At 40.9% G+C, this 23,579-nt stretch overlaps 1 pseudogene; it reads left to right on the top strand.

The window, feature by feature from the left end:
* Positions 1–805: 805 nt before the first annotated feature.
* LOC129640149 (importin subunit alpha-4-like) lies at positions 806–2,348 on the top strand (annotated as a pseudogene).
* Positions 2,349–23,579: the final 21,231 nt, after the last annotated feature.

Raw genomic sequence — 23,579 nt, 5'->3', positions numbered from 1 at the left:
CTGCAGGGCTCAATGTCACTGCAATGAGAAGCCCATGCTTGCCACAACTAAAGAAAGCCCACGAGCAACAACAAAGAGCCAGCACAGTCAATAAATAAATAAATATTAAAAAAAAATATGCCTTACAATGCAGGAGACGTGGGTTCAATCACTGGTCAGGGAACTAAAATTCCACATGCCACAAAGAAACTAAGTTTGCACGCTACAAATACCGAGCCTGTGCATGTCACAACTTACAGAGTCCATATGCCACACCAAAAGTTCCTGCATGACACATGGAAGATCCTGTATGCTGCAACAAAGACCTAATGCAGCTCAATAAATATTTTTAAAAAGAAGAAGAAAAAAGAAAAAGCAGCCTCTTTCAAAACAAAACAAAATCCTAAACACTTCTCGCAGTCCTTACAGATTGGTTTTGTGCTGGGGCAATCTAACACTTAGTCAGGTTTATGCTAAGCCTGTGGTGAAACTTAGTGTGATCTGAATTCTAAGTTAGGCAAAATAGAGGCAAGTTGCTTGCATTAGTCCTTCAAGTAGATCTCAGAAAACTTAGAACAGACACATATAATACTTTGCAAATAAAGTATTATCTGCTCCCTCTAACCAGGGACCAGGATCCCACAGTGGGAGCATGAGCTTTTACCATTCTAAGACTTCTACCAGTGCTTGGCAGCATAGAGTAATATGCGCTCCTCTCCCCCTCTCCCTCTCTTCCCCTCTCGCCTTCCACCTCCCCCTCCCTTACTGAGACTCACTGCCTCTACTACTGCTGTGCCACAGCTGCAGCTGGAACCAGCACACAGCCATGGCCGAGAACCCCAGCTTGGAGAACCACCTCATCAAGAGCTTTAAGAATAAGGGCCTTGATGTGGAGACAATGTGAAGATACATAAATGAAATGACTGTTCAACTGCAAAAGAACAAAGAGATGAACAATTACTGAAAAAAGAAATGTTCCCCAAGAAAAAATTTAGAAGATTCAGATGCTGATGCTGATTTTAAAGCACACAAAATAATACTAGAAACTATAATGCAGAATGCCACAAGTGATAAATACCCCGTGGCCCAGTTGAGTGCTATATAGGCTGCAAGAAAACTTTTATCCAGTGACAGAAATCCACCAGGTGATGATCTAATAAAACCTTGGATTTTACCAATTCTAGTGAAGTGTCTAGAAAGGGATGATAATCCTTCATTACAGTTTCAAGCTGTATAAGTGTTAACTAATATAGCATCAGGAAGTTCTGCATAGACTCAAACTATCATACATATTTAATGCTGTACCTCTTTTTCTAAGACTTCTCCTTTCAGCCACATCAGAATGTTTGTGAGCAAGCAGTATGGGCTTTGGGAAATATTGCAGGTGATGATCCTCAGAGTAGAGATTATGTCATGTTCACTGAGAGTTGTCAAAACTCTTCTGTCTTTTATCAGTCCCTCCATTCTTATTGCCTTCTTTTGAAATGTCTCATGGATTAATGTCTCTGCAGAAATAAGGACCAACTCCATCACCTATGGAGACAGTCTGGAGATTTTGCCAGCATTGTGTGTCTTAATATATCATATGGACATAAACACTCTTGTGAATACTGTTTGGTGCTGTCACATCTGATAGATGGAGTTAAAGAGCAGATACAGATGGTTATTGATTCAAGGGCTGTGCCATTTCTTGTGTCCCTTCTGAGCCATCAGGAAATGAAAGTTCAAACAGCAGCACTGAGAGCAGTTGGCAACACAGTGACAGGTGCCAACGAGCAGACCCAGGTTGTTCTCAACTTCAATGTCCTGTCACACTTCCCAAATTTCTTATCACATCCAAAGAAGAAGATAAATAAGGAAGCAGTGTGATTCCTTTCCAACATTACAGCAGGCAACCAGCAACAAGTTCAAGCTGTAATAGATGTTGGATTAATCCTATGATTATTTATCAGCTTGCTAAGGGGGACTTTGGAACACAAAAGGGAGCTTTGGGGGCAATTAGCAACTTAATGATAAGTGGCAAAAAATATCAAGTTGAGTACTTTGTACAGCACAATACCACCATTATCTAATTTACTTTCAGTAAAAGATTCTCAAGTTGTTCAGGTGGTTTTAGATGGTCTATAATGGCTAGTGATGAAGCAAGCATGATAGCTGAAGTAATAAAGAATGCAGTGGTTTGGAGAAGTTTTACAGCAATATGAAAATGAAGACATATATTTAGCATTGGAAATCATAGATCAGTATTTCTCTGGCAACGATATTGATGAAAATCCTAGACTCATTGTGAAGCAACACAAGGAGTTACTTACAACTTTGATCCAACAGCCAACCTTCAAACAAAAGAATTTATTTTTGAGTTCAATTGAGTGCAGCATCTTTCCCACATTCAATATGAAGCAGCACCAGATGGCTACCAAATGACAAGAACAACAACTACAAAAGGCTCCAAAACATACATGCCCCCTTGTTTTGATACTTCTAAAGCAAGCCATGTGTCAATCACTCTGCAAAGGCCACGTCACTATAAAGGCATATGATTGCCTAAACTGTTTTAGAATTCTCCTTTAACAACCTCAACTACCCTATTTTCCCTGTTCCCTGGTGCCACATGCTGACAAATGCAGTATCCAGTTTAGAATATTCTGAGGTGGTGGCTTAAAGAGAGATTTTAAAAAAGCCTTCCTCGGTAATCAATGCAAAGAAATAGAGGAAGACAATACAAAGGGAAAAACTAGAGATCTCTTCAAGAAAATTAGAAATACCAAGGGAACATGTCATGTAAAAATGGGCACAATAAAGGACAGAAGTGGTATGGGCCTAACAGAAGCAGAAGATATTAAGAAGAGGTGGTAAGAATACACAGAAGAACTATACAAAAAAGATCTTTATGACCCAGATAACCACGATGGTATGATCACTCACCTAGATCCAGACATCCTGGAATGTGAAGTCAAGTGGCCCTTAGGAAGCAACACTACGAACAAAGCTAGTGGAGGTGATGGAATTCCAGTTAGGCTAATTCAAATCCTGAAAGATGATGCTGTGAAAGTGCTGCACTCAATATGCCAGCAAATTTGGAAAACTCAGCACTGGCCACAGGACTGGAAAAGGTCAGTTTTCATTCCAATCCCAAAGAAAGGCAATGTCAAAGAAGGCTCAAGCTATCACACAATTGCACTCATCCCACACGCTAGTAAAGTAATGCTCAAAATTTTCCAAGCCAGCCTTCAAAAGTATATGAACCATGAACTTCCAGATGTTCAACCTGGATTTAGAAAAGGCAGAGGAACCAGAGATCAAATTGCCAACATCCATTGGAGCATTGAAAAAGCAAGAGAGTTCCAGAAAAACATCTATTTCTGCTTTATTGACTATGCCAAAGCCTTTGACTGTGTGGATAACAACAAACTGTGGAAAATTCTGAAAGAGATGGGAATACCAGACCACCTGACCTGCCTCTTGGGAAATCTGCATGCAGGTCAGGAAGCAACAGAAGTGGACATGGAACAACAGACTGGTTCCAAATCAGGAAAGGAGTACATCAAGGCTGTATATTGTCACCCTGCTTATTTAACTTATATGCAGAGTACATCATGAGAAATGCTGGGCTGTATGAAGCACAAGCTGGAATCAAGATTGCCAGGAGAAATATCAATAACCTCAGATGTGCAGATGACACCACCCTTATGGCAGAAAGTGAAGAAGAACTAAAGAGCCTCTTAATGAAAGTGAAAGATGAGAGTGGAAAAAGTTGGCTTAAAACTCAACATTCAGAAAACTAAAATCATGGTATCTGATCCCATCACTTCATGGCAAATAGAAGGGGAAACAATGGAAACAGTGACAGACTTTATTTTTTGGGGCTCCAAAATCACTGCAGATGGTGACTGCAGCTATGAAATTAAAAGATGCTTGTGCCTTGGAAGAAAAGTTATGACCAACCTTTACGTCATATTTGAAAGCAGAGACATTACTTTGCCAACAAAGTTTCATATAGTCAAAGCTTTGGTTTTTCCAGTAGTCATGTATGGATGTGAGAGTTGGATTATAAAGAAAGCTAAGCACTGAAGAACTGGTGCTTTTGAACTGTGGTGTTGGAGAAGACTCTTGGGAGTCCCTTGGACTGCAAGGAGATCCAACCTGTCCATCCTAAAGGTAATCAGTCCTGAATGTTAATTGTAAGGCCTGATGCTGAAGCTGAAACTCCAATACTTTGGCCACCTGATGCAAAGAACTGACTTATTTGAAAAGGCCCTGATGTTGGGAATGATTGAAGGCGGGAGGAGAAGGGGATGACAGAGGATGAGATGGTTGGATAGCATCACTGACTCCATGGACATGAGCTTGAGTAAGCTCCGGAATTTGGTGAGGTACAGGGAAGCCTGGTGTGCTGCAGTCCACAGGTGCTGCAGTCCAAAGAGTTTGACACGACTGAGTGACTGAACTGAACTGAAGTGAGGTGGTGGCATGTCAGCTGCCCACTTGGTATTCCTTTGGGAAATTGTGTGCTGTGGATCAAGACGCTTTTGTATGACACATAACACACGTTGGGAGAATTTAAAGAGGTGCAGTCTGATCTGAAGTCCATCATTGTCCTCTATAAACATATTTTCATACTCTTTAAGTGGAATAATAGATTTTAAAGTACAAATCAAATGATTTTCATTGGTGGAACTGACGCAAAAAAAGTAACTTAAAACAAAAAAACACTTGTTTATTGATTAAACTGATAAGTTTAAGAAGCCCTACTTCATCTACCAGTAATTGATGCTTTTATTATCTGCCTCACAAGCTAGGGTTCAAGGAATAACTTTAGCTATGCATGGTAATGTTTTTGCTGTTATACCTAATTTTTGAGAACAGTAAGCCCTATTTGACCATTCACTTCACCCTGTGTGTTCTTACTGTTTTGAAGTAATCAAATGTTGTGCATGGTATTTTACTTGAGCTGCAACCTGTTACAGACTTGAATTTCTTTTTAAGTTGAAAGCAAGAGTCCTTGACTATAAAGGAAAAAAAATAAAAAACACAAAGCTCAAAGAAAGAAAAAAGCTGCCACAATACCCAGGAAGGGGTGGGGCAAGGGCATGCAAATGTACCACAAAACTCTCCTATTTGCAGTTGTCTTTTTCTTGATTTAGTGTCCATTTGATTGCCAGAAATATTTGACTGATTTTCAGAGCTCTGACCAAGTTGGCCCTGACAGTTTCTGCTTATTTTTTGATGTTTCTGTGGAGAAATGAGAGCTAGGAATTGTCTACTTTGTTGTTTTGTTATATGATCTATAATTTTTTAAACAATAGCTTTATTGAGATATATTCAAGTACTATCAACTTTACCTTTTAAAATGTACAATTCAGTGGGCTTTGCGTATCACAGAGTTTTGCAATCATCATCATTATCTTAATTTCAAACATTTTCATCACCATAAAAAGTGACTTTATCAGTCCCTTTCCATTCCACCCCTCCTCCAGCTCTAGGCAACGACTAGTCCAATTTCTGTCTCTATGGATTTGTCTTTTCTGAATATTTCATGTCAATAAAACCATGCATTATGTGGTCTTTTGTTACTGACTTCTTTCACTTAGTATAATTTTACATGGCTTATCCATGCCATAATATGTATCAGTACTCTACTCCTTTAAAAAAAATAACTCTTAATTTTGAGATAGTGGTAGATTCACATGCAGATATAAGAAATAAGACAGAGGTATCCTCTGCAGTATTCTCCTAGTTACCTACAACTGTAGTTCAATATCACAACCAGGATGTTGACATTGATACAGTTAAAGTACAGAATATTTCCATTACTACAAGGACCCCTCATGTTGTCCTGTTATATTATAGCTACACTCACCACTCTCCTAATTCCACTCTATTCTTAATCTCTTGTAGCCTCTTATCTGTTTTCCATATATATAATTTTGTCATTTCAGGAATGTTAAGTGAATATAATTTTACAACTGTAGCTTTGGAGACTGACTTTTTTCACACAGCATAATTCTTCTGTTGTTGAGGTTCATACATTGTTGTTGTGTGTCTTAATAGTCCATGCCCTTTTTATTGCTGATTTGTATTCCATATTATGGATACACCATAGTTTGTTCAACCATTCACCCACTGAAGGACATTTGGTTGGTTTCCAATTTGGGGCTACTATGAACAAAGCCATTATGAACTTTCATGCACAGGTTTTTGTGTGAACATAAATTTTCACTTATCTGAGATAAATGACCAAGTGTAATTGCTGGGTCGCATGGTAGTTGCATTTTTAATTGTATAAGAAACTGCCAAACTTTCAGAGTTATGCCATTTTGAATTCATACCAGCAATGTATGAGTGATTCAGTTTCTTCATCATTATCAGCATTTGGTGCTGTCACTTTTTTACTTTAGACATTTTTGTGGGTTTAAGGCAATGGCACCCCACTCCAGTACTCTTGCCTGGAAAATCCCATGGACAGAGGAGCCTGGTAGGCTGCAGTCCATGAGGTCGCTAGGAGTCGGACACGACTGAGCGACTTCCCTTTCACTTTTCACTTTCATGCATTGGAGAAGGAAATGGCAACCCACTCCAATATTCTTGCCTGGAGAATCCCAGGGACGGGGGAGCCTGGTGGGCTGCCATCTCTGGGGTCGCACAGAGTTGGACACGACTGAAGCAACTTAGCAGCAGCAGCAACAGTGATATTTCATTATATAACCTGAGCTTTTTCATAGTGTCCATCTCAACAGAGTTCATATGAGAGTTCATATGTGTAAAGTGTATAGCATAGTTAGGTACTGCCACCTATAGTTATCAAAAAAATGTCAATGATATTGTCCCCATCTTCAAAATAGTCATTATCTTATGGGAGAAAAAGACATGGGTACACATAATGTCAAACAATATCAATCCAGATGACATTAGATGGAGGCGGCATTAATCAGAAATTATGAGATTCCAGACTGGGGATAAAAGAAGGTTAAGGAAGATTTCCCAGGAAAGGTGATTTTTAGCTAAATTCTGAAGAACAAGTTAGTTTAGCTAAGCAAAGGGAGGGGTGGCATGGATGCATTTCCAATAGATTGTACATATGGGGAGTATGGTGGTCAGAAGTTTAATATGGCTATGATATATGAGATTGCAGTGAAGAAAAGTCATAGATGAGGCTGGGGGAAAGCAGTGAGGGACCAAGCAGGGACTTACTACAAAATGGAGCTTAGAATTAATCTCATAGGTACTAGGGAGCCACAAAATCCCCAGGAGTGACCTTTGGCCAGATTGGAGACTTTTATGGTGCCCTTCATCTCCTAAGGCTTCTTGCTCAGATTCTTGTTGTGAAGGAACTGGCTAATTTCTGGGTCTCTGATGGGCTGGCCATGCTCCCTTTTCAATGGTTTCTTACAAAAATATCCCTACATATTAGACATATTTATAATTCCTCCCCAACCCATCACCAAACAAAGCCCAAACATGGCCATAAACACATCATTAATCACATCTCAGTTCTTATTAAGACAATAAATGTAGGTTTCCATTTTTAACCCCCTGCTCCAGTTTCCCATTTTTCCCCAGGCTTCTTTCAAGATTTCTTGCTTTCTCCTCCTGTTTCTGCCCTAGCAAAATTCAGAAAGTCTGTGTTGCCTCATCTGTACCAGGAAGTGTGTTTGCTTTAATGGTCTGGCATTCCCCAAAACTATTTGTAATAATTGGAACTCTTCTCACACTTGTAGATTCTTTACTTTCTTTTAATTTATTTTTTAAATTTATTGACTGTTCTGGGTCTTCATTGCTGAACACAGGCTTTTACTAGTTGCGGTGAGCAGGGGCTGCTCTCAAGGCTTCTCCTTGTTGTGGCCTCACTGTAGCGTATGTTGTAGAGTATGGGCTCTAGGGCACGCAGGCTTCAGTAGTTGTGGTAGATGAGCTTAGCTGCTTCACAGCATGTGAGATCTTCTAAGACCAGGGATCAAATCCAGGCTTTGGCAGGCAGATGCTTAACCACTGTTGCTGAAGCTGAAGCTTCAATACTTCGGCCACCAGATGTGAAGAGCCGACTCAATGAAAAAGACTGTGATGCTGGGAAAGATTGAAGGCAAAAGGAGAAGGGGGGTGACAGAAGATGAGATAAGTTTAGGTAGCATTGCCAACTCAATGGACATGAATTTTAACAAACTCCAGGAGACAGTGGAGGACAGAGCAGCCTGGTGTACTGAAGTCTATGGAGTCACAAAGAGTCAGACACAACTTAGCAACTGAGCAACAACAGTCTTGACCACTGAACCACCCGGGTATTAGAAACACTTGTAGTTTCTAATGGTTTATTCTCTTGTCAACATCATGAGTACTCTGGCAAGATGGATATTAGCTCTATTTTATTAAAAAGGATGCTGAATTTCAAAAGGATAAAGTCACATACTGAAGCTCACACTGTTTTAGGGCAAAGTTGGGCCTTAAGCCTATGTGATCCAATGCCTTACTAGTAGATTAGACACCCCTTCTTCACTTTCTTGGCCAAATCTCTTTGCTCTCTCCCTACTGGTCCTTGCAGCCCCCAAAGGACAGGCTTTGACTTGAAAGTTTCTACTTCTTGTCCAAGGACTCTGACAAAATGATTGAAAATGGGCCCTCAGAGAAGCATCCAAACAGGTCCAGAAGGAAAGCATGTCATTTCATCACTGTACACTAGCCCCTAGATCCATGGTGGCACATTGGGGGAAAACCTTTAAAGGCCTCAAACGTTGAACAGATTCTGGTCCCCTTGCCAATATGTAATTCAAAATAAAAACAATAAGGTGTTGAAATCATTGTACAGAAGTTAATTAATATTTGGAGTGTTTTTAATATCAAATAGGAAAGTGTTCTCATTTTAGAGGTCATTTTTTTGTACACTGGCTTTGAGGGTGACTATTTATTGGCCCATCTGCACTACATGGTAGGTATGAGTTCCTGATGACAATAGTGTGCAAATATGAGGCCTGTTTGGGCTGACTGCCAAGCTTGCCTTGGTCCTTCTGTCTGTCATGGCCTCTGGGAGGCCCTGTCAGTTCCCACCCTGAAGAACTGGATTTTGTAGGGACTGTCTCCTGGACTCAGTTCAGGCTTCTAGACACAAATGGTTGGATTGATGCAGGAGTTTAGGACAGCTCCAGGGACTGAGGTTCACTCTTTTCCCTGCCTCCCACTCTTTTTTCCTCTGCCTGTTTCTGACTATATAAATCCCTTTCCCTCTTTCTCTTTGCTTTTTTATTGTCCTCCCTATTTATTCATATCTCTGAGTCTTTATCCTTCTTTGCCCTAGTCTCTCAGACTCTTTATCCTTTTCTTTTATCCTTTCTGTCTCCTTCCTTGTCATTCTGTCTTTCTCTATTTTCCTCATATACCAATCTTCCTTCCTTTGCTTTTTTGATCTCTGTGTATGTGTGTCTTGGTCTCATCATCTCCATCTTTGTCTTGTTTTCTTTCCCATCCCAGAGCCCACTGCTGCTGCTTCTAAGTCACTTCAGTCGTGTCTGACTCTGTGCGACCCCATAGACGGCAGCCCACCAGGCTCCCCCGTCCCTGGGATTCTCCAGGCAAGAACACTGGAGTGGGTTGCCATTTCCTTCTCCAATGCAGGAAAGTGAAAAGTGAAAGTGAAGTCGCTCAGTCGTGTCCAACCCTTAGCATGGACTGCAGCCTACCAGGCTCCTCTGTCCATGGGATTTTCCAGGCAAGAGTACTGGAGTAGGGTGCCATTGCCTTCTCTGCCCAGAGCCCACAGGGAGTTTTAAAGAGGAAAAGTTGCTATATCTTGGGCTTTCTCTCTAGAGGAGTTAGGGATGAAGACTTAGGGCTAAGTTTGAACTTCTCAAGTGTGGATTGGGCCCTACAAGGAGATAACTAAAGCAGGAGGGAAAACTGGTTTATTCAGTAATAGAATGGAGGCTGGGGTGGGAACTTGGCAAAGACTGTGAGTTCCAATGTTCAGTCAGTATCCTGGCCCTGTGCTCTCTGACTGAGTCCTTGAGGCTATTTTTGGAAGCTTTAAAAATCTCCCAGAAGACTCCTACCCTTTCCAATCAGCCTGGGCTGTCAGAGGATTCATTGATGATAGAAGAACTGAGACCTGCCTGCCTTCTGTCTTTCCTGAGCTCTAACTAGCCCTGAGAAAACAATAATATCACTGCCCCAGAGTGGGGTGTCATGGAGAGAGAGGGGAGTAGTGGCAACTCATGATGAGATAGCCAGGGAGCACGATGGAGATGATACAGCACCTCAAACCCCAAGATGCCAAAGTATCCCATCTAGAGATCAGCTGGGCTTGCTCCCTCAATATGTATACATGGGGAAAACTGGAAGGGGCACTATTAATATTTCTCTTAAAAGAAGGGAGAAAAAAGAAATCTCTTAGATCCATTTCTGTCACCTCTGCCCTAGCTTATTATCTTTGTCATAGATTGTTGCAATAGCCTAGTTTTTCTGCTTCTAGACTCTCTCTGGGCAATCTAGCCTCCTTATTTGCCAGACAAGCTTATCATAATTTGGGTTTGAGGTGGGATTGCAGGAGTGTGTCACACCTACTTAAAGCCTTCACCAGCTCCCCAGTACCTATTGGATAAAATCCAAAATTCCTTAGCTAGATATATAAGCCTAACCCTGTTTGTTAGCCCCCACTTACCTTTCTAAATTATTCTCTTACTTGTTATACTTCCCTTTGGAATGTTCAAACTCCCTGCCACTTTCCATATTCTCCTAACCTGACATTCTCTCTTTCCCCTCTCCCAACATCCACCTCTTCCTCCAAAAAAGTTAACACATTTCTACAGGTAGAAATTAAAATAGCTTATTGAATACCTACTTTCTGTCAGGCACTGTGCTGGGTGTTGGGAGTGTACAGTGAATGAGACCAGAGGGGGAGGACACAGGTGGCAAATAGTTAGCAAACATAAAGAACACATGGTAGTCCTCTCATTTTATGGATGAGGAAACTGGGTCTCAGAGAGAGAATATGATTTGGCCACGACACACAGCTAGTGCTGAGATCCCAAATGCAAATTTGATCCCAAATGCTAACTTTAACTTTGGTACTATTTCCACTATTTCTACTACCTACCTACCTGATCCTGCTGCCTGCAAATCATTTCCTTCACCTACCTATCTTAGCTCTCAAAATTATTACTCCATTAGAAAAGTACTCTTGTGAAGTAGCATTTGCTTCCAAGAATCCCCTATTAACATGTCAAGACAGCATACCTAGAAGCCTGAGAACATATAGCACTTCTTAGTTTATGAGCTTCAATGTAGCAGTCACCTAGCAGGAAACAGAGGAAAGTGGATGCCAGATGCTGAATTCTGATGGAAGGCAGAAGAAAGGTGTAGTAGTCAGAATAAGGGCTTAAATGTATTAGAAACAAATATAGATTAAAATTTTTATAACCTTGACAGGATAAAACAGAAATAATAAAACAAATATTGATAAGGTTGACAATAGAAAAAATTTGCATTGTGAAAAATTAAAGTCAAAAGACAAAGAAAAACTGATGACATATTTGTAAGATATTTGACATATAAGGGAGCGATACCCTTAAACTATAAAGGAATTTTTTTAATCAATAATAAAAAGAGAACACCTCAGGGAAAATTGAACAAAGGAAATGAATCAATTTATAAAAGAAGAAACATAAATGACTAACTTAACATTAAAAGATGCTCAACCTCACTAGTAATTATATAAATGTAAATAAAGATGAAGGGACTGTTTTGTGTAGCATATTGGCAAAGATTAAATTGACTGATACCCAGTCTTGGTAAGCATGTGAGGATAAAAGTACTCGCATGCACTGCTCATGAAATAAAAGTTAGAACAATCTTTGAAGATTATTTGGTGACATGTATCAAAATTTTAAAGTTGCTTACCTTTTGACTCACTGAGGAATAAATGTGGACTAGACTGCAGAGGTATATGCATAAAGTTATTCATTACAATGTTGTTTGATAATACAAAATGAAAAACAACCCAAGTGCCCTTTGATAGCAGAATGCCCAAACTATGGTACATCATGCAATGAAACACTATGCAACCACTTAAAAATGATGAAATAGATTTATATTAGTTGATATAAAAAGATGCCCATGAAATACTTTTGAGTAAATAAAAATCAAATTGTAAATTAGCATGTAAAGAGTGTAAATTATGGTTGGTGTGTGTACACCTCTCTCTCTCTAGCTTTGTGGTTGTTATTGTTCAGTCATGTCCAACTCTTTGCGACCCCATGGTCTGCATCATGCCAGGCTTCTGTCCTTCACCATACCCCAGAGTTTGCTCAAATTCATGTCCATTGAGTTAGTGATGCCATCCAACCATCTTGTCCTCTGTTGTCACCTTCTCCTCCTGCCTTCAATCTTTCCCAGCATCAGGGCCTTTTCTAATGAGTCAGCTCTTCCCATCAGGCGGCCAAAGTATTGGAGTTTCAGCTTCAGCATCAGTCCTTCTAATGCATATTCAGGGTTGATTTCCTTTAAGATTGACTGATTTGATCTCCTTGCAGTCCAAGGGACTCTCAAAAGTCTTCTCTAACACCACAGTTCAAAAGCATCAATTCTTCAGCATTAAGCCTTCTTTATGGTCCAACTCTCACATCCATACATGACTACTGGATAAACCATAGCTTTGACTAAACGGACTTTGGTCTATTTCCTTCATCACAGACACATGAGCCTTCTGACCATTGTACAAGGCACTACAAATTTATATATATATATATATATATATATATACTGGACTATATTAATAGAAATATTATTTTTAGAAGAAATTCATCTGTACGTTGGGCAGAGTCCTCTAGGGTCCAGCTTCGGATATGGTATGTTAACAGGCACACCGACAAATGATAAATTAGAGTCTATCCAGAAGGACATAAGTAGGTTAGAAGGGACACAACTCAGGGAAATTAGGTGAAGGTGCTGGAAACAGAGAGGATAAAAATTCCAGGGAAACTGATTCTGGTTTAAGTAAAAGAAACTCTTCAAATGCCCTAGTTCTCTTATGATTGAGCAGGATGTCTAGCTAGGGATGGGAAGTGAGCTTTTCACCACTGGAGGTATGTAAGAAGAGGGTTAGGGAGTCAGATGGCTTCCAAGTCAGTTCTCTTAGAGTTTTTGAGAATCTCAGACCTGACAAATATTGTGGATCTGCACTACCTGCCTGAGACTGATGGGAAAGGCAAGGGTGGGAGTCCCTGAGAATTAAGCCTAATGGGATTTGCAGTGAGTTAGAGCAAAGACCATGATCAGCCTGGCTTCCAACCCCCTGACCCTTAGAGAGATCTCCCCTTACCTTTCCAAGCCTCTCCTCCCCACCAGCCCCTCTTTTTTTCTACAGCATCTGACCAGTGGGAATTGCAGGGCTTCCAACAAGGAGACTGGAACTCCTACAGCTCTTCCCTCCTTGGTGTCAATTCAGTTCAGTTCAGTCGCTCAGTCGTGTCTGACCCCTTGCGACTCCATGGACTGCAGTACACCAAGCTTCCCTGTCCATCACTAACTCCTGGAGCTTACTCACACTCATGTCCATCGAGATCTTGGGGTCAGAGAGTTTAATTGGCTCCATTGTTAGGCTGAATAGGCAGGCTATTACCTACGTGGTGTGAACCCAAGGGCACTAGGCAGATCCTCTTGTTTTAAGAGACCTCCCCAATATCTGAGTTTTCACCCTTAGTGCTTCGTCCTTTGAATCTTGAATGCTTTCCAAAGTTCCTTTGCAAAAATGCCAGTAATTCTGTGAAGGGGATCACCTTAAGATGCCAGGAAAAGGCGAAGAGCGGGAAGAGCTTCTGCATTCTGCAGAGAGCCTCTTCTGAGTGTCTTGAGAAGTTTTGTACACTGGGAAGCTAAGCAAAGCAGAAGGGGAGAAGACGACTTTGAAGAGAAATTTTTCTATCCACGGGCCCAATCTACTGTGTGGTTAAGGCTTAGAAGAGCTAGACTCAGTAGCTACTAGGCCTCACCCAGAGAACTTTTAAAAATACTGATGCCCAGATTTCACTCAAGCACAGAAGATTCTGACTTAATTGGTCTAGGGTGGGGTGCAAGCATATTTATTTTTGCAAATCTTCCCAAGTGATTCTAATAAGCAGCCAGGACTGTGAACCAAGTTAAGAAGAGCCCTGTCAGATATAATCTAGTGTGGGAGAGAACAAACAGGGTTAGATCTGCCTCCTGGTTCTCAGTAGTACAAAACCATGGGGAAGGGAAAGTACTAGCTCTCTGCTCCCCAGCTATACCCCTTGCCTCAAGGGTGATAAGAGGCAGGTGGGCTAGTTACTTGTATAGGTGACCAAACTTTCTGGTTTTCCTGGGACTTTTTTGGTTTTAAAACTGAAAGTCCCACATCTTCAGCAAATTGGAAAAGTTGGTCACCCTACACAGGCTGAATGAAAGTATTTAAACCTTAAGTCACTTATTTGAGCACAGACTGGGACAACCATTACTTTCTGTCCCTCAGTTTTCTTTTCTATGAAACAGGGCTAGTCTTTGAATGCTTATACTGACTCTCTCACTGCCTGTTGTAAAATGAAATAGCGTTAGTAAAAGGGCCCAGTGATCTGTAAAGCACTCTACACACTACTGGATGGAATGTTATAAATAACAAGCACTACCTGCCAGGTTGTAAAGGTCATAAGATTCTTGCCAGTTAAATCTGTTGTGTACATTGTGGTGATGGGCTGATTCTCATTTATCCTTTTCTTCTCCCTCATGTGTTTCTTTACCTCTTCCTTCAACGTTTAAAAAACGTTGTCTAGGATATCAGAGGTGGAAAGTACTTCAGACATCTTTCAGTCCCATCCCACCATTAAACAGCTGGAGAGAGAGAGACCTAGGAGGTAAAATGACTGATCCAAGATTATCATCCAATGCCAGAGCTGGGATTCAAACTCAGAACACCACGATGCCCAGTCCCTTTATTCCAGAGTTATGTGACATTGCCCAACAACTTCCTAGACCCCCCTAAGTCCATATGTTCTTTTTGAGGGCACTGTGTTTAATTTTTCCCACAAACACTGAGTACAAAGAGAAAAGGAAGCTCAAGGGACTATGGGAGTTCAAGACAGGGGAACCCTCTCAGATAAGATGAGCTGAGACTAGAAGAAAAGTAATAGCTCTTCAGGTAAACAGGGGTGTAGGGGGTGAGGGAAGCCAGTAGGGAAAGGGCATTTTAGGCAGTGGGAAAAGCAGACCCAATGGCCCAGAGGAATCAAAATTGTCCAGTGGTTGGTATGGCTAGAAAGCATGGTAATCAGTAGCTAGACAGATAAGACTGGTCATATATACCCTGGTAAGGGGTTTTAGCTTTAGCTGTAGATGTCAGAACACCACTCTTCAGTTTTAAACTTGGGTCAGATATTTAACTCTATTTAACCAATTGTAACACCAGGATGAATAGAGAGGGATTAATAAAAACAATATGAGACTTAGCATTATCCTCAATCTCAGAACAAAACACTCACTTTCCTGGCCCAAGTTGCTGAGTAATGGAATGACACCTAACTCTTACTCACCCCTGGAATACCGGGCTGGGAGGAGGCCCAGCTCCTGTGTGGAGGTTCAGCCCCTCAGTTCCACCCTCCCCTGTCTGGGCTGAGTTTAGGCTGAGCCAGGTAGACTCTGGGCCCAGGCTGGCTGGTCTTCAGGCTGTCCCTCAAAGAGTTTGCTTTCCAGGTTGCTCTGGGACATGGGGACTAGGGGCCTTGGGACCCTTTACCCCTAGCAGTTCTGCCCCCTGGAAATAAATACATCACCCAAGATCTCTGCTCTTATTGTTTCAGTCTGCATTGGTGGAGTGCTCCCTATCAATATTCTGGGCTTCATGTAATGACCTCTTCAATTCAGTTCACTATAGCACAAGGTTCTTTCTTTCTTTCCCATGGAGTTTCCTTGAAGCATGTTCATTCACTGACAGTCTAATGAGGAAGGCAGACAAAAATAATTATAGAGCAGTGGGAGAGTTGAGTGTCCAAAGCATAGTTGTAACACAGGGAAAGAAGGGAATTTCTGTGGTGGGGGAGGCAGCTTTCCAGGGAAAAATGACATTTGGCTTGAGATGTAAAATTTGATAGGGGTTAGTCAGGGAGAAAAGAATTATAAAACTGAGGGAGCAATAGGCTTAAAGGAATAGAGCTTTGAACTTACCTGGGGATGATTAGGTGTGGTTCCAGCATAGAGGAAATGCATGATGGTGCTGGAGAGAGCAGAGAATGCAGGAGGAAATGTTGAGATAAGATTGCTCAGCTTCCTCCTAGGCCTCTCCACCAGATGGTTCATGAGTACCTCAAACTCACTGTGTCCAAAATCTTCATCTTTTGCCCCATAAACTGGTCCTCTTCTAAAATTTCTAATCAATGAGTCCTAGCAATTCTACCTCTTCAATCTCTCTGTAACTTATCCTCTTCTCTCTGTTTCTAATACCACCACAAATGCTGAGTACAAAGAGAAAAGGAAGTTCAAGGGACTATGGGAGTTCAAGACAGGGGAACCCTCTCAGCTAAGATGAGCTGAGACTAGGAGGAAAGTAACAGCTCTTCAGGTGAACAAGGGTGTAGGGAGTGAGGGAAATCAGCAAGGAAAGGGCATTTTAGGCAGTGGGCAAAGCATACCAAAAGCAGACCTAGTTCAGTACTGAAGAATTAATATAACTTTTCCCTTTCTAGAAAGAGAATTATGTGACTGATCATGTCTTTCTTTTAATATGGACCACAAGATTCTTGTAGTTGTTGAGTTGCTAATTCTTTGCGACTCCATGGACTGTAGCCCACCAGGCTCCCTGTCCATGGGAAATTTTCCAGGCAAGAATACTGGAGCAGGTTTGTCATTTCCTTCTCCAAGGGATCTTCCTGGACTAGTATAACATAGTAGTCATGCTACTCGGATACTGTCTCAGATACTCAGAGCCAAATTCTCAGCTCAACAGTGTCAGCCCTAGTGGCTTCCATACCTGTCCTCTCTACTTACTAATTTATCCTTCTCTAACCATCTACAGTTAGTTAATTTCTTAATTTTGTCTTTCTGATTCTAATGTCTATCATCATGATTTAAAAATTGCATTTATTTATTTTTTATTTTTTTCTGTGGTAAGTTACCTCAGATCATTTATGAAATATTGAGAGCTGGAAGAATTGACAGATGATTGGCCCACAGGAGATAAACTATGCCAGATCCTCATTATTTTCACCTGCACTATTACAATGGCTTCCAAACTGAGCTCTATATCTTACACCTCTATCTCATCCCCTCCAGTTTGTCTTCTTCTGTCCTGCAACATTATTCTTTCTAGAAACAAACTCTGATCAAGACATCTGCTTGCTTTAAAATCAACAGCAGTTCCTCATTTCCCTGAGGATAACATTAAAAACCCTTAATGTGAATTGCAAACCACTTTGCAAACTTGCCACCTCTCATTTATTGCACTTATTTAATACCAGTAATACTATGTGCTAAATACTGTGCTGGGCACTGGCATTCAATAGTGATCACAAATAATGTACTCTTCCATATGGTACTGGCACAAAAACAGAAATACAGACCAATGGAACAAGATAGAAAGTCCAGAGATAAACCCATGCACCTATGGGCACCTTATCTTTGACAAAGGAGGCAAGAATATACAATGGAGAAAAGACACTCTCTCAAATAAGTGGTGCTGGGAAACCTGGACAGCTATGTGTAAAATAATGAAATTAGAACACTTCCTAATGCTATATATAAACTCAAAATGGATTACAGACCTAAATGTAAGACCAAAAACTACAAGACTCAGTGGAAAAGATAGGCAGAACACTGTGATATAAATTGCAGTGATTATCTATGACCCACCTCCTGGAGTAATGGAAATAAAAACAAAAATAAACAAATGGGACCTAATTAAACCTAAAAGCTTTTCACAGCAAAGAAAACCATAAACAAGATTAAAAACAACCCTTGAAATGAGAGACAATAATTGCAAATGATGCAACTGACAGAGGATCGATCCCCAAAATATACAAGTAGCTCATGTAGCTCAATACCAGAAAAACAAACAACCCAATCAAAAAATGGGCAGAAGACCTAACAAGACATTTCTCCAAAGAATATATCCAATAAACACATGGGAAAAAAAATGCTCAACATTGCTCATTATTAGAGAAATACAAATCAAAACTACAGTGAGGTATCAACTCACACCAGTCAGAATGGCCATCTTCAAAAAAGCTACAAACAATAAATGCTGGAAAGGATGTGAGAAAAGAGAACTGTCTTACACAGCTGATAAGAATGTAAATTGATACAGCCACTATCAAGAACAGTATGGAGATTCCTTCTAAAAAAACTAGGAATAAAACTACCATATGTGTGTGTGTGTGTGTTAGTCACTCAGTCATATCCAACTCTTTGCTGCCCCCTGGACTGTAGCCCACCAGACTCCTCTGTCTGTGGAATTCTCCAGGCAAGAATACTGGAGTGGGTAGCCATTCCTTTCTTCAGGGGATCTTCCCAACTAAGGGATCAAATCCCGGTCTCCCACATTGCAGGCAGATTCTTTACTGTCTGAGCCACCAGGCAAGCCCAAAACTACCATATGACTGAGCGATTCCACTACTGGGCATATACCCTGAGAAAACCACATTCCCACAGGATGGGGAACATGTGTATACCTGTGGCAGATTAATGTTGATGTATGGCAAAACCAATACAATATTGTAAAGTAATTAACCTCCAATTAAAATAAATAAATTTATATTAAAACAATAAAAAAATTTAAAAAATAAAGTCTATTCCTTGTCACTAAAAAAAATAAAATAAAAGACACATGTATTCCAATGTTCATTGCAGTACTATATATAATAACCAAGACATAGAAGCAACCTAGATGTCCATCAACAGATGAATGGATAAAGTTGTGGTACATGTATACAATGGAATATTACTCAGCCATAAAAAGGAATGAATTTGAGTCAGCTCTAGTGAGGTGGATGAACCTAGAGCTTATTATACAAAGCAAAGTAAGTCAGAAAAAAAGTGTATATTAACACATATATATGAGAGTCCCTTGGACTGCAAGGAGATCCAATCAGTCCATTCTGAAGGAGATCAGCCCTGGGATTTCTTTGGAAGGAATGATGCTAAAGCTGAAACTCCAGTACTTTGGCCACCTCATGCGAAGCTTTGACTCATTGGCAAAGACTCTGATGCTGGGAGGGATTGGGGGCAGGAGGAGAAGGGGATGACAGAGAATGAGATGGCTGGATGGCATCACTGACTTGATGGACGTGAGTCTGGGTGAACTCTGGGAGTTGGTGATGGACAGGGAGGCCTGGCGTGCTGCGATTCATGGGGTCGCAAAGAGTCGGACATGACTGAGCGACTGAACTGAACTGAACTGATGGAATCTAAACAGATGGTACTGATGAACCTATTTTCAGAGTAGGAAAAGAGACACAAACATAGAGAATAGACTTGTGGACACAGTGGGGGAAGGAGAGGGTGGGATGAATTGAGACAGTAGCATTGAAGCATATACATCACCAGATGTAAAACAGATTGCTAGTGGGAAGTTTCTGAACAACACAGCTCAATTCCAATGCCTGTGACAACCTAAAGGAGTGGGATGGAGTTGGGGGTGGGAGGGAGTTTCAAAAGGAAGGGAACATATGTATACTTCTGGCTGATTCATGTTGTTGTATGGCAGAAACCACAACAATATTGTAAAGCAATTATCCTCCAATTAAAAAAAATAATAAAAAAATGTAGTGTTCCTGCCCTCATAGAACTTACAATCTATTTGGGGAGACAGACATCAACCAGCTCAAGACTCAAATGAATGTATGCTTACAAACTGTGGTTAATTCTCTGGAAGAAGGTGGCTAGTTCTCTGAGGATATATGGCAGGGGTCCTAAATTTTAGAAACTTTCACAAGAAGTAGTATTTGATCTAAAAGAAGAAATATGTTGGTGTTAACTAGGTGAATTGTATGTGTGTGTTTGGAGGGGAGTATGTAGCCCCTGCAGAATAAATAGTATGCAAAGATCTTTGTAGGGGATGGATTGGAGGAAGTGTGACACATTTTAGAAACAGAAAGAAGGCTAATGTAACTGGAGCGTAAATAGCAACATAAAGAGTTGTTTGAGAGGTTATAGTGGTAGACATGAGCCAGACAACAAGGGCTTTTAAAAGCCATGACAAAGATTCTGTTTTTCATCATAAGAACTAAGGTAAGAAGCCACTGAAGGTTTTTAAACTACAGAAGATAGGATCATATTTGCATACTGAAAAGATTCCCCTGACTGCTTTGTGGAGAATAGATTGGAGGAGAGCCAGAAAGGATGAGGGGAGATCAGTCAAGAACCTGCTGCAGTTGTCCATTTGACTCAAGTGGGACCAGGGTAGTAACAGTGGAGACAGGGAGAAGTAAGCAGATTTGAGATCTATTTATGAGGCCCATTGATAGAAGTTGGTAATGGGCTGAAATGGTAGGGGTAAAGAAGAAAGATGTTAAAAATGACTCAGGTTTCTGGAGGAGGACAGATTTGAGAGGGAAGATCAGAAAGGATCCACCTTTTAGAAATGTTGCATTAGAGGAATCTGTGAGCTGGAGTCTCTGCCACATGACCCAGTGCTCCAGCCTTATCAATCTGCTTGCAGATCTCTAAATTTTTGTGATCTCTCTTGCTTTCTTGACTTTATGGATCCTGTTCCTTCTGTCTGATGCACCACTTTAATTACTTTCTCATCCTCACCCCCACTTTCCAGGAGGGAGGAGTGGCTAGAAGAATGTCTCTAAGGTGTGAATGTGCAGGATGTGTGTGCATGTGTGTGTGAATATAGAATAACCAAGTGAGTGCAGTAGTTAAAATTGTGTGTCCTATGTCAGAGCATCAGGGTTTGTATCTTGTCATCTTCAGGTGTCAATGACATTGGGCAAGTTACTTAAATCTCTTCAGTTTCCTTGTCTATAACTCAAAGATAATAAAACATGATTTATGGTTGTTGTGATGATTAAATGAGATTAATACATATCTAGCACATAGCAAGGCATCTGATAAATAAAAAGCAATGAATATTGATCATATTTATTGTTGTTGGGTGTCTGTGTATGTGTGGTGGGGGGTTGGGGTGGGCATGGCATGGGCGAAGAAAATACCAGCCTGATATAGAAATACAGCTGCATATAAAGGAAGAGATGAGCTTGGAAGTGAAAGGTACAGGGCCCCGCTATGGACAGGGAGAAGGTGCCAATAATCACACTCTTCATAAGCTGCCAAGTGAGTACTCACACCTAGGCCAGGATCCCAAATTCTATGACCTTTCTACTCAATCTAATGCTTTCTTTCACTAGAAGGAAAATGGGCGGAAAAAGGTGGTTGCTAAAAATCAGGGTATACATTTCAGCAGGGAGATGGTGGAATGTTCCGGATGTGGTCTAAGGGAAGAAATAAGACAGGTGCAGCATATAGGATATATGTGCAGAATATAGCATTTAGGTGCATCAGCATATAAAGGAGTGGTGAAAGTAGGCAGTAGTTTAAAAAAATTAAAGTTATTACTGTGTATATTGTCTGTTGAGCTGGATTCTAGTTTCAGCTCATACTCACTAGTTGTGTGGTTTTGGGCAGGGCTCGTATCTTCTGAGCCTTTTCACAGTAGGGCTGAGAATCTTTTGTCAAAACAAGGAGTAAATGAGATAATAAGATTGGCATGTGGGAAAACAGACCATCACCACCACCATCCACAAATAGCAATGAGCAACATTGCTAACACTGAACATGGCTCACAGCAGATGCTCCAGAAGAGGTTCTTGAAAGAAAATCAATATCTGTATATATGAAACTATGAAAAAGAACATCTGTATATTCATGTGTGGATAGACGGGTGGCTGATACAGGACTCTTTCTGAGAACCAAAAGATGTAAGTGTTCGCAGGCTTTTAGCTTCTTTCTCCTACCAAACACTGGCTGGGAAGTTATTGGCTTATTTTAGGTTCAGCCCCTTGGATGGAATGCCACCCTACACTGAGGGCCATTAGAGAGGGAGGGTGTGTAGAGCATCAGGCTCCATTCATTTATCTAAACCAACCAATATTAATTGAGATCCTACTCTGTGCCAGGCACTATACAGCATGCTGGGGCTATGATAGTAAACAGAACCTAGTTTATGTCCTTATCACAATTATGGTCTAATGGGGAGTGTAAGAGTTTTCTATGGCTACTATAACAAATTAGTACAAAACTAATTACTTAAAACAACACTAGTTTATTCTCTTGCAGTTCTGGAGGTCAGAAATCTAAAATGGGTCAGCAAGACTACATTCCTCTTGAGACGCTGGAGGATAATCCATTTCCTTGTCTTTTCCAATTTCTTGAGATTGCCTGCATTCCTTGAGTTGTGATCCCTTCCTCTGTCTCCAAAGCCAGTAATGGCAGGTTGAATCCTTATCAAATCATTCACAACGTCCTCTCATGCCTTCCTCTTCCACTCTTCTATTTACAAGGACCCTTGTGATGACATTGGGCTCACTTGAATAATCCAGAGTAATCTCCTCATTTCAGTGTCAGCTGATTAGAAACTTTAATTCTATCTGCAACCTTAATTCCTCTTTCTCATAAAATATAACATATTCACGGATTTCCCAGGTGGTGCTAGTGATAAAGAACCCACCTGCCAATGCAGGAGATGTAAGAGACACAGGTTCAATCCCTGAGTTGGGAAGATCTCCTGGAGGTGAGCACGGCAACCCACTCCAATAGTCTTGTCTGGAGAATCCCATGAACAGAGGAGCCTGGTGGGATATGGTCCATTGGGTAGCAAAACGTCAGACACGACTGAAGCAACTTAGCACAAACATAAAATATTCACAGGTGATTAGGGTATGGACATCTTTCGGGGGGGGCATTATTCTGTTATTCTTCCTACTGCAGAGAGAGGTAGACATTTAACAAATAAGTATATAAATAAAATATATTATTGAAGACTATAATAAGTGCTGAGGAAACAAATCTCTTAGATTGAGAATAAAGGATTTTGGGGCAGATGAGGGCAGAGGTCATTCTATTTTAGAAATAATGGACAAAAGAAAGAAATTGTATTTAAGCTGAGACCTAAAGTAAGGGAGGGAGCCAGCTATGAGCTAGAGGAAGAGTGTTCCAGGAAGAGTTTACCAGACAGAAGGAACAGCGTGTGCAAAGACCCCAAAGTGGAAGAAGTATGACACTGAATGGTAAGTGGAAGTAGCCCAAGTCCGGCCTTTTCTAGAGAGTGGGAGAGCTCAAGTAGGAGCAGAGAACCTCATAGAAGTAAATCAAATAAAAGCAATGAGGTAAAGGGGTTTCATTACCTCCATCTCCATTCTCCATGTGGTCTATGAGGTAAGAGTCACAGGGATGAGAAGCAGACCCCTTAGTCCAGCAGGCCACCCCATGAGCCCTGCTGATTCAACTCCCTTGAAGGTGGGGACAATGAGAATGTGGAGTACCCAAGGGCCAGTGTACTTGCAGCTCAAGGATGGATCCAGACAAAGGCCTTTGCCCGGGAAGCTAGGATGATCTCATCTCTATGGCAAGCATTATCAATCAGAAGGCCTAGAGCTGGGCAAGTTTCTGGGAGA

The sequence above is a fragment of the Bubalus kerabau genome, chromosome X (assembly GCF_029407905.1).
Source record: "Bubalus kerabau isolate K-KA32 ecotype Philippines breed swamp buffalo chromosome X, PCC_UOA_SB_1v2, whole genome shotgun sequence".
Taxonomy (NCBI): domain Eukaryota; kingdom Metazoa; phylum Chordata; class Mammalia; order Artiodactyla; family Bovidae; genus Bubalus; species Bubalus kerabau.
This window is presented reverse-complemented; position numbering and strand designations above follow the sequence as displayed.